The sequence below is a fragment of the Carettochelys insculpta genome, chromosome 2 (assembly GCF_033958435.1).
Source record: "Carettochelys insculpta isolate YL-2023 chromosome 2, ASM3395843v1, whole genome shotgun sequence".
NCBI lineage: Eukaryota > Metazoa > Chordata > Testudines > Carettochelyidae > Carettochelys > Carettochelys insculpta.
The window spans coordinates 29,138,540-29,149,679 of record NC_134138.1 but is presented as its reverse complement, the minus strand read 5'-3'; the positions used below and the strand labels follow the sequence as shown (position 1 = coordinate 29,149,679).

The window sequence follows — 11,140 nt, the reverse complement described above, 5'->3', positions numbered from 1 at the left end:
GTCAACTTTCTGCAAGCAGTGGTTTTTTTTGTATAACACTGAGTTCTCATATTGCCAATGACAGAGATGTAATATGAATGTACAGCCTGCTGCACAATGGTTTATCAAGCTTTTTTCCAGACCCAAAGTGATTACTCAAATCAATGAGAAAGCAGGGAATACAGAGTGAATTACATAAATAGTAATAAATCATCAGTCTTTTAACCACATAAACATTACAGTTTTTTTGTGATTGTAAAAAATATGGTTGAAGGGGTTTGGAAACTGGCTTAGTCTTTGGTGAGGCTGATATTAACGCTATGTCCACCAAGAGCAGGAAGTGCTAAAACTTTAGTTGTAACTGGGTTGTATTGCAGATCCAGTTCAGATCTTATGCATGGCAAGAAGGCCTGCTAATGCTTTCAGAGAGCTGATCTGAATGAGAGGAGGAAATTGTTCTTCATTTGCTTAGAGCAAGAACAGAGACAGGCCCTAAACCACAGTGCTTGGTTTTAAATGTGAATTCCCTCAACGAAAGAACCAAAGCAACATGCATTCATGCAGAGACCATGGAAACATTTATATCACAAACACACCTACCCTCACTCATCTTTGTTAACACAAAGAAATCAAAGTTTAACTCATAGCTGCTCCCCTGGCATCTCTGCTTTTTTCCCATGTCCCAGTCTGTCTTTTCCCTCTCTAATAAGCCACTTCTTTCTATGGCTACGTCTACACGTGAAGCCTACATCGAAGTAGCCTATTTCGATGTGGCGACAGAATAGCATTTACACGTCCTCCAGGGCCGGCAACGTTGATGTTCAACTTCGACGTTGCGCAGCCCAACATCGAAATAGGCGCAGCGAGGGAACGTCTACACGCCCAAGTAGCACACATCGAAATAGGGATGCCAGGCACAGCTGCAGACAGGGTCACAGGGCGGACTAGCGCTTCCGGGGCAACAGCTAGCCGCTCCCTTAAAGGGCCCCTCCCAGACACACTCAGCCTGCACAGCACACGGTCTGAGGAGCCATAGGCACACAGACCCCGGGCGCCGCAGTCATGGACCCCCAGCAGCAGCAGCAGCAGCAGCAGCTAGAGGTCCACCCAGACCTCCCGGCAGGAGCAGGGCTTGCCCTGACCCATGCCATGCGGGAGGCAGCTGAGCACCTCCTTGCCCCAGGGGAGGAGATGCCCCCAGGGCAGCAGGGCTCAACCCCTACCCCTGCAGCACCCCGCCCCACCCCCCGCCTCACACGCCGGCGGCTGTGGAGCTACCCCACCAGCACCGACTGGTGGGAGCGGCTGGTGCTTGGGGAGTGGGACGACAACCACTGGCTCAGGAACTTCAGGATGACCCGGCAGACATTCCTGGAGCTGTGCCAGTGGCTCACCCCCGCACTCAGGCACCAGGACACTGCCATGCAGCGTCCCCTCACAGTGCAGAAACGGGTCGGCATCGCTGTCTGGAAGCTGGCCACTCCGGACAGCTACCGATCCGTGGGCCAGCAGTTTGGTGTCGGCAAGGCCACCGTTGGGGCTGTCTTCATGGAGGTAAGCGAACCCACGGGGGGAGGGCAGGCCAGGGGAGGGGGGGCCAGGGCAGGGGGGCCAGAACAGGGCAGGGCAGGGCAGGGCCACGCACACCCTGCTCACCCCTCATTGGTGCTGTCCCATGTGCTTTCTCTGCAGGTTGTGCATGCCATCAACGCCATGCTCCTGCACAGGCTCGTGAGGCTGGGGGACCCAGATGCCACCATCGCCGCCTTTGCCACCCTGGGCTTCCCCAACTACTTCGGGGCTCTGGATGGGACTCGCATCCCCATCCGCGCCCCGCATCACAGTGGAGGACAATACCTCAATCGAAAGGGCTACCATTCTGTCGTCCTCCAGGCCTTGGTGGACAGCCGGGGACGTTTCCAGGACCTTTACGTGGGCTGGCCTGGCAGCACCCACGACTCCCGGGTTTTCCGGAACTCGGGCCTGTGCCGCCGGCTGGAGGCGGGGACCTACATCCCCCAGCGGGAGATCCCTCTGGGGGACACCACCATGCCCTTCTGCGTCATTGCAGATGCGGCCTACCCCCTCCGGCCGTGGCTCATGCACCCCTACACGGGCCATCTCTCCGCTAGCCAGGAGCGCTTCAACGAGCGCCTGAACCACACGCGCCAGGTGGTGGAGCGCTCATTTGGCCGCCTGAAGGGACGCTGGAGATGTCTCCTGACCCGCCTGGATGTGGGCCCCAACAACATCCCCCAGATTGTGGGTGCCTGCTGGGCCCTGCACAATTTGGTCGAGAGCAAGGGGGAGACCTTTTTCCAGGGCTGGGCTGTGGAGGCCGCCAGGGCACACGTCCAGCCACCTGCTGCCCCCAGTCGGCAGGTGGACCCCGAGGGGACCCGGGTCCGGGAGGCCCTGAGGGCCCACTTCGATGAACAGGCTGCGGGGTGAACTCTGTCCAGGCCCCCTACTGCCCGCCCCTTGCTCCCCCACACTCCTGCCCCAACGCCCACACCATGGAGCTGCGCTTCTGGCTGGGCTGGCTGCCCTGGCTCCCCTTGGAGGGGGTCCCCTGGGGGCGCTGGGGGGGCTTCCGGGCAGCCATCGCAGCTCTGTGGTGGGGTTAGGGTGGTGCAGGCTGGCCGCGTGTGCAGGCTGCAGCCTGCACGTTCCCTCAGCTTCCTGCAGAGGAAGGGAGGGGGAGGGGACCTTTAAGGGGCCCTCCACGCGGCCACCAGTGAGCTGAGGGGCTGGAGAGAGCGTCTCTCAACCCCCCAGCTGATGGCCGCCATGGAGGACCCGGCAATTTCGACGTTGCCGGACGCGGATCGTCTACACGGTCCCTACTTCGACGTTGAACGTCGAAGTAGGGCGCTATTCCGATCCCCTCATGAGGTTAGGGACTTCGACGTCTCACCGCCTAACGTCGAAGTTAACTTCGAAATAGCGCCCGACGCGTGTAGCCACGACGGGCGTTATTTCGAAGTTAGTGCCGCTACTTCGAAGTAGCGTGCACGTGTAGACACAGCTTATATGGGTTGGGTCATGAGCCGTCTATTGTTAGTCTTTAAAGTGCTACTGGACCTCTTTTTTTGTTCTTTGGGATTATTATTATTATTATTATTATGATTATTGGAAAACACCTCGTATTTGGCACATAAAAATGTTTTTAAGAAGTGCCCTCAGGAATAGTTAATTTCTTATGTATGTAATACCCACAGATCCAGGTTTCCATCACCAGGGATTGAACCTTTAATCAGCCGGGCTAAAGCCCTGTGCTCTACCATACAAGCTAAAGCCAAATTGACACTTGTGTGAGGTTGTAGACCAGTGCCCTCACTCACCTTCATATGAGGGGTCAGTGCTTTTGGGTACTACATATAGATGCAGTAAGGTAGTGGATTTCCCTAGCAACAGAGAAATCACCCCAAGCTCCCTTGCATCCTGACCAGAGGTTTCCACCATCTCTGAATTAGACCCATTGAAAGTAATTATTTATAATCAAAAGTGAGTATCTCTGGGGCCCAGTATGAAATCCAAATGTTCTCACACAAAAGAGGAACCTAGCTGACTAATAACTGAGAGCATGAGATACCCCTGGTTTTATTAAATTTGACATGCTGTATAAATAGGCCGCTTTAGGAAGCGTGTATTTATTATGCTAAAATTTTACCTGGGAGCTGGAAGTCTGAATCAGGAAATTGCTGAGTAAGTGTTTTCAGTATTGAACGAGCTTTGTCTTAATTCTAGGCTTGTGGGAGTTTTGTCAGGCAATAGGATCAAGGTTTTCTTACCAGATTTGTTGTTGCTGCATTAAAACTGGAGAAAATGTCCTATAATACATGTGCTGTGGGGGTAGTCTAGAATAGCTCCTTTACTGACCTGCATTTTCTAAGTTTAAGGCTTTTCCTAACTATTACCACTCACATAACCCAAGTAGTTTGTCCAAGTCACTTTATTCTGTGACCTAAGCATGCTCCTCCAGTGCTGTGGTTTATAGTTTAGAATTACACTGCATGGTACTTCTGTAAACCCTGTGCTACTGCCGCAGTGCTCTTAAAATTTGTGTAGCCTTTGCCTAAAAGGTCGACATATCAGCCCTGATGGACAAGAGAGATTGGGTGCTAAGGCATGCAAATAACAGGGAAGCACAAAGTAGTAATTCTGCAGCATGTCCCCGCCTGTCCACACAAGCTATCAGTAGTTTCTCTGTATGCACAACAGGATTTTGGAGCCTTTGGGGAATTAGGCTGGTAGCCATCAAGGAGTGGGGGGAGCAAAAACCATACAGCCCTCTTGGTAGCATTCTCCACTAGCAAACTCACGCTGGTGCAAATCCTGCACAAAATTAACATTGCTGTCTGTGGTATTCATTTGTATCCTGCCACTTCTAGATCAGTGACGGGAAGATGCAGTTGGGGCTGCGGGGGGTTGGGGGGTGTCAATGGTAGCACACCTGCTGGAGCACTCATGCTGCTGGACAGGAAGGTTGGGAGGATAAAGAAGCTGGTGGAGGGATAGACACATCAGCTGTATATCCCGGAGTTTGTGCCGCTCTGTTCCGTGAGGCTTTTCGCTTGCACTCCATTTTGTTCTACCTCTAGGGCTGCCTTTGGAAGCCATGGATTTAGTCAAGTAGATTTTCAGCGTCCAAACTTTTATTGCAGATAATGGGACACATGGCCCTGTCTAAAGAGTAACTCCATGTTGTGGCCCACCCCTAATTTTAAACAGCATCTTCTCACTTTAAATTCTCAATCTCGCTCCAGAAGAAGCTTTCCAAAATCCTATTATTTACCGCAGGGCAACTGATAGGAAAATATAGATCGATGTCTGCAAATGAGATTCATATTTCCTTTATCTTTAAAGGTACCTAATCTGTCTGGAAATCATTTTCATGCCTTTTGATCCCTGAGAGAGCAGACACAGCCTTAATAGGGACACCTATTATGTGAGCAGAATCATTTTAACGGAACAAATAATATATAACATGAACACTCAGCACTAACTGTGCCTGTTGTGCATTGTCATACTGCTTATTTTTCTTTCCAAAAAGCCAACATCTTTTTGTGCATGTAGAAATATTGTCTGAGGATGTTTAATTGAGGGCGAAGCTCATTTTATGGCAGTTGGTTCTGATTTTTATGAACAAAGGATTTTCAGTACTTCCTTGGGCAGAACTTCTACATTTAAACAGCAGCCTTTGTCAAAGACACCGCCCCCCCATCTTTGCTCCTTCCTTTGTTTAGTCTGTGATACAAACTCCCTGTGGATTATGCTGAGGTGCAAGTTTAAAGCATTATGACAGGGAATCAATAATGTTTTATGAAAGCGTTCGGCAGGTACCTTGAGGAATTCCACGTGTGACAGGATCACGATGGACATATGCTGCTTTTTTTTAACCCGTTAGCCTAATGGTGCTCCTAGGATTATGTAGAATTCCAGTATCCAGCTGTAACCAGTGTGCTTAATCTGGAGGCAGCCCTTTACCAGATCCATTGGGAAGGCAGGGGTGGAAATGTGTGTCTGGATTGTTGTTACCAGGCAACTGCACAATCAGCACTGCACATCCAGAAGTTTCTGGAATCGGAAGTGGTAGTGCTGGATATACTCAGTAGGTTCCTTATGGAGGGACTCAGACTCCAGGAGGGTAAGAAGTCAGAGGTGGGGTGGGGGAGGAAGGCCAAATTCCCTGTGTGAGTTGGAAGAGGCTGAGCCAAGGAGCAGAAAGAAGCTGTTTCACCAAACTCTGAAGCATTTTGCAGCAGATTAGTGATATTGTTAACTCTCCCACAGGGTAGCCCTGGCAGAGTTCATTTCAGAAAGGGAAAAATGCTTTCTTTTGGTTGTGTACTTTCATGTGGTTGGATTTTAGCCAAACTCTTTTAGTTAAATTGTCTCAACTAGTCTGATTCGCCAACTTCTCTTTAACTGGGGGTACTGAGGAAGAGCAGTGGCAAATTAGCCACTGGGACAAAGGGGCCCTGAAAAAATGGGCATCCCCACCACATGACCCTCTCCGCTTGTCTGGTGCTTCTTCTGGGGAGCAGGGTCAGGGTGCAATGGCTTGGGAGCCTGGAAAACCCTGTGCCCTGACCTCACTCCCTGACAAGAGTGAAGGGGCAGAGTGGGTGGGGTAGGGCAAGCCCACACACCCTGACCCCATTACCTTGGCAGCAGTGCCGGGGAGGAAGGGCCCCCACTTGCCCTGGCTCAGCACCCCATACACCCTTAATCTGCCTCTGAGTCAGAGTCATTTATTTTGCTATTCTCATTTTTGTATTTTTCTTGTAACAGGGCTTTTGGCTAGATAGTTGACTGGGTGCTTAATCAGCGAGCTTGCTGGCTAACAGTGATTTTCAGCAGAGGAAGAGTCTGCTTGAATTCCCGCTGACAATTCTGACAAGAAAGTGGAGGGAAGATGTTGCTTTTGACTCAGCAGATTTGGTGATCAAAGACCCTGAGACTCTGGTGAACTCAGCCTAAGTTTTTAGTAACGCTGAGCTTTCTGACCTGTTCAGGTTCAGTTTGGTTTATTTGGTGAGGATGATGTATGTGGATTATAAAATAACCACATGGACCTTCCTTTGGAGAGGCTAATCCCACAGCCTTGTGCCTTCTGCATAAAGCCCCAGAGATGGAGCCTGGAGGCAATCTCACCTCCTTCCCTTTCCACAGCCAGAGACGCCCCAGGCTGGCCAGAACCCCAAGCTGCCCCATCACCAGAGGAGCTGACCTGCACAACCCCACCTATGTCAGCAGGCCCATGAACAGAACAGCCCAGCTGCGCAGGTAGGCCTGGGGACAGAGCAGCTCAAGCCCACTGTCCCAAGTTGCAGGCAGGTAAAACAGAACCTTCCCAGTCTTATTATACCTGCTGCTTATGAATAAGCATGCTATGTGATACAAATTAAGTTACAATTCTTTATTGTGTTTCTTTGTAAGATTTATAAAGTCATCACTTAATTAAATTCCTTTCTTTTGTTCTTTTTGGGCCCAAAGGTGGGGAGGTTGACCCTGTACAATCCTTACTGAAAATCCTTGAGGCTGGATTTTGGGTATCCAGCTGCTTTTCTCTGACCATTCAGTTTTTTTTTTTTAATTAGGCAACAGAGAGAAGCAATGAAGTGAAGATGTTCTGTTGGAACTAGAGGGTCTCTTTTAGAAACGTAGCCATTCTCGGTTTAACAATCGCCCATCATGGAGAATCCACCACGAACCTTAGTAAATTGTTCCAGTGGTTAATCCCCTGCACTGTTGAAATGTTTGCCTTAATTTAAAATGAAATCTAAATTCTGAACAAAGACACAGATTCTTTTCTGTAGTCAGGCCCCTTTGCAGTGGAGCAACAAGGCCAGAAAATACCAGATTTTGGCATCTGAGGCTTCCCTTCTTGTGGTGGATTTCCCAGCTGGCATAGCTAGCCACTGTTTATGTATGGCGGGCACGTCAGATCATGGCCAGAGCACTTCTGGGTTTCACATAATCTCAATTGACATAATGATCTCCGCTGACCATAGCCAGCTGGCATAGCTTGGAGCAGCCCCAGGTGTAAAAACAGTCAAGCTAATTTGTGCACCCTCCACCCAGCAGCTGCACCCTCTTCTCCGCTATTTCCTGACCACCTCCGACAGCTTTCGTTGCTCTTTCTTTGCAAAGCAGAGGAGCGTCAAAGGGTGCTGGCAAGATCTGGCACTCGTTGTCAGCTGCAAACACAATGACTCTGTGCCATCATCCAATCGCCCTGCCAGCTCATTATTTTGCAGTCTGAATGCTCTCACTTGAGCCACACTCTCTGTAGAGTAGCAGGTCTCAAACTTCATTGCACATAACCCCTTTTGAGAAGAGAAAGGGCCACGCAACTACCCCTGGCCACTGGGAGCCCTGTGAGGGTAAGTTGCTCAGGCTTCAGCCCCAGGCAGTGAGGCTCAGGCTTTGGCAGAGCTGGCATTAGATTTGCTGGGTCTTAGGGCAGCGAGCCTGAGCCCTGCCACCTGGGGCCAAACCCTGAGCTCATACCCACTGACCAGGGTTGAAATGATGCAGCTTAGGCTTGGGCTTTGGCTTCAGCCCCATGAGTTGGGACTTGGGCTTCGGTTCTCTGCCCTGGACATCAATGAGTCTAATGCCGGCCCTGGTGAACCCATTGAAATGAACTCGCAACCCACTTTAGGGTCCCAACCCATGGTTTGAGAATGGCTCCTGTAGGGGAGCTAAGTCAGTGCAGTGGTGACATAGTCTGTGTTGTGATTTCTACTCTTTCTCTGTTACCTCTCATTTAACTCTTCAAGGTTTCCCCTCCCTGGACAGTATAATGCACACAAAACGGCACCATACAAATTATAAACCATTGTCACCATTTATCAAAATAAAGCACATTTTTTGCATGGGGCTGACTCTGTGGATTCTCTGGGGCAGGGGAGAAACGGTGGGTGCTCTCTCTCTCTCTCTCTCTCTCTCTCGGCGGTTACTCGATAATGAGTAAGACAACTTCCTGCCAACCTCCTATTTGTGAATCTGTTCATGGCAGATCAGCCTGATTCTGGAGCTGCAGATCTTATCACAGAAGGGGCAGGTGTTGGTAGCTGTTGGAGGGGTATGAAGCAATTTTTGATGATCTTCTCTTCTCCTCTGCCTGTCCTCATATGCACTGCAGTGGGACCTCTCAAACTGTGCCACCCCCTCACAGACTACTGTTCACTACTGGGGATGGTCCTGAGCAAGGGTATCCCAAATGTCAACACTGATGCTGCACTTTTTCATGTGTGCCTTCAGCATGTCCTTATCTCTTGTCTGCTAGATCCCAATGCTCCTCTGTCCTTCCTCCAGTTTGGAAAACAGAATCTGTTACGGGAGGGGCTGATCCGACATCTGAACCATGTGACCAGCCCAATGAAGTTCTTGACGAATGCTAATGGCTTCAATGCTGGCCATGTGTGACTCTTCCAGGACCCTAGTGTTTGTGCATCTGTCCTCCAAGAGATATTTAGGATTTTCCTCGGGCGGCGCAGATGATATTGTTCAAGTGCCTTCAAATGATGCTTGTATGTTGTCCAGGTTTCACATGCGTACAGTAGTGTTGGAACAACCACTGCATGGTATGCAATGAGTTTTGTCTTGGGATAGATGTTCCAGTTCTCAATGACCCTTTGTCTCATGCAGGCAAAAGCAGAATTTGCACAGTTCAGACAACGCTGGATTTCTCCATCAATGTCGACTTTAGGGGAAAGATGACTTCCAAGTTATAGGAAGTGTTCCACATTTTCCAGCAGTTATCCTTGACTTAAAAAGAAGGTACATGAAATTGTAACTTGGAGCACCTTGGTCTCTTAAATGTTCAGTATGAGGCCGAGATTCTTGTATGCTTCAGCAAAGGCACTTAAGATGGTCTGAAGGGCTGTGGGAGAAAGAGCAGCAACCATGTTTTCACCCAGGTATTGGAGCTCCATGGTCAAGGTCATGCAGGTCTTGCTTTTATCCTTCAGTCTCCAGAGATGGTGGATGCTGAGCATTCATTGGTATCCCCCTGTTTCAGCCCCACAAACATCACCTCCCCCTTTCTCCCAATACTACCCCTCAGCAGTTTTGCAGCTTGTAGGAGACTGTGATGGGTAGAGAAGGAGAGTGGGTGGGGTGTGCTATGGGGGTGGGAAGAGCAGGGGCAGTGGAAGGGACTTGTGGGAAGGGGTGGAGTTGGAGCACGGCCTGGGGCAGAAGCAGGAGCTGAGCACCCTGCCAGAATATTGTAAAGTCAGCACCTGTGCCTTTGTGCAGCTTTGCATGTAGTGTCAGAATTGTAAGCATCCAGAGAGAGAGAAGTTTTCATTACTGGTAAATGTCTGTTTATGTTCCTAGTGAATGGAGTCTTTTTCCCTAGATTAAGGAGGAAAGGGAAAATGTTCTCTAGAACATACTGTATTCTACAGTTTTTCACCCACACCCTATCCTCTCCATGTATGAAATACTGCCAAAGCCACACTCACTCATCATGCGGTTGCTTTTAAATAACCTCCTGGGTACTGAAGGTCAGGATGATTAAAAAAACAACTTGCTGGTTCGAAAGAACTTTTTTTAAACATGAAAAAATAAACCCTACGCAAACTTGCCATAAATATGAAACACAATGACGATGATGAAAGTGAAATAGACTATTTTCATGTGATGGGGGTGACCAAACAGGCCTTACTGCTCTACTTGGGAGCTCTATGACCCAACTACACTTGTAAAATAGACAGCATTAGTCCACTCTTTTCAGTAGTGAAACATAATCCTGTAGCCCCTAGTCAAATGAGTAGCCTCACTGAATCCACTTGGGCTTCTCTCATACATAAAGGCTGAAAGCTTGGTGCGTCACATATATTTTGTATCTATATTTACTTTGCAGCAGGTCTGAAATGGGGGTGGGAGGGAGGCACAGAGGGCAGTTTTCCATGGGGATGGGCAAAATAATAGGGCCTGGGGCCTTTGGCCACTACCACCATCTGCAGTGCAGCAAGGCTAATGCAGAATTTCTGCCCGCCCTTGCTCAGTGCTGCTTCCACAAGTGACTGGTACTGTCCCTGCAGCTCCTGGCGGGTCGGGGAAGGGTGTCACTTTATGCTACCTCACCCTCAAACACTAACTCCACAGCTTCCCTTCGCTGGAAACTGAGGCCAATGAGAGCTGCAGGGAGGGTCCTTGAGACCCCCTGGCCTCCTCCCACTTTGGAGCCGATGCCAGAAGCATGTGCCGGCCACTTTCAGGAGCCACCCAAGGTAAGCACCAATGCTCTGATCCATACCTGTACCCCAACTTCCTGCCCCAGCCCAGAGGCCACACCTTGCACCCAAACTCCCTCCCAGAGTCTGCTCCCCACATCCTCTCCTGCATCCAGACTCCCCCCCAGAGCCTGCCCTCTGCACAACCTCTTGTCCCTGCCCTCTGCAGCCCCTCTCACAACTCAGCCTCTTGTCCCAGACCCTGCAGAAGGGGCAGGAAATGGGTGTGGCTCCAGGGAAGGAGCAGGGCATGAGGTGGGGCAATAGTCTTGGGGCTTGCACAATCAGACTGTTGGCAACTCTACCAGGCAGGCATGTGGATGCTCTGACTGTGTGGGAAGGGCATGCCCACCCCCATAGCCAGCTCACTGAGCATCAGCAGCCCCACTAGTAACTCGCTGGGC

At 50.1% G+C, this 11,140-nt stretch overlaps 1 long non-coding RNA gene across 1 annotated transcript; it reads left to right on the top strand.

Moving 5' to 3' along the window:
* Nucleotides 1-6,475: 6,475 nt before the first annotated feature.
* Nucleotides 6,476-10,671, top strand: LOC142008451 (uncharacterized). Its single transcript, XR_012644150.1, has 3 exons — nucleotides 6,476-6,771; nucleotides 9,142-9,273; nucleotides 10,609-10,671. It is a non-coding gene; the product is annotated as an uncharacterized LOC142008451 (long non-coding RNA).
* The last annotated feature ends 469 nt before the right edge of the window (nucleotides 10,672-11,140 follow it).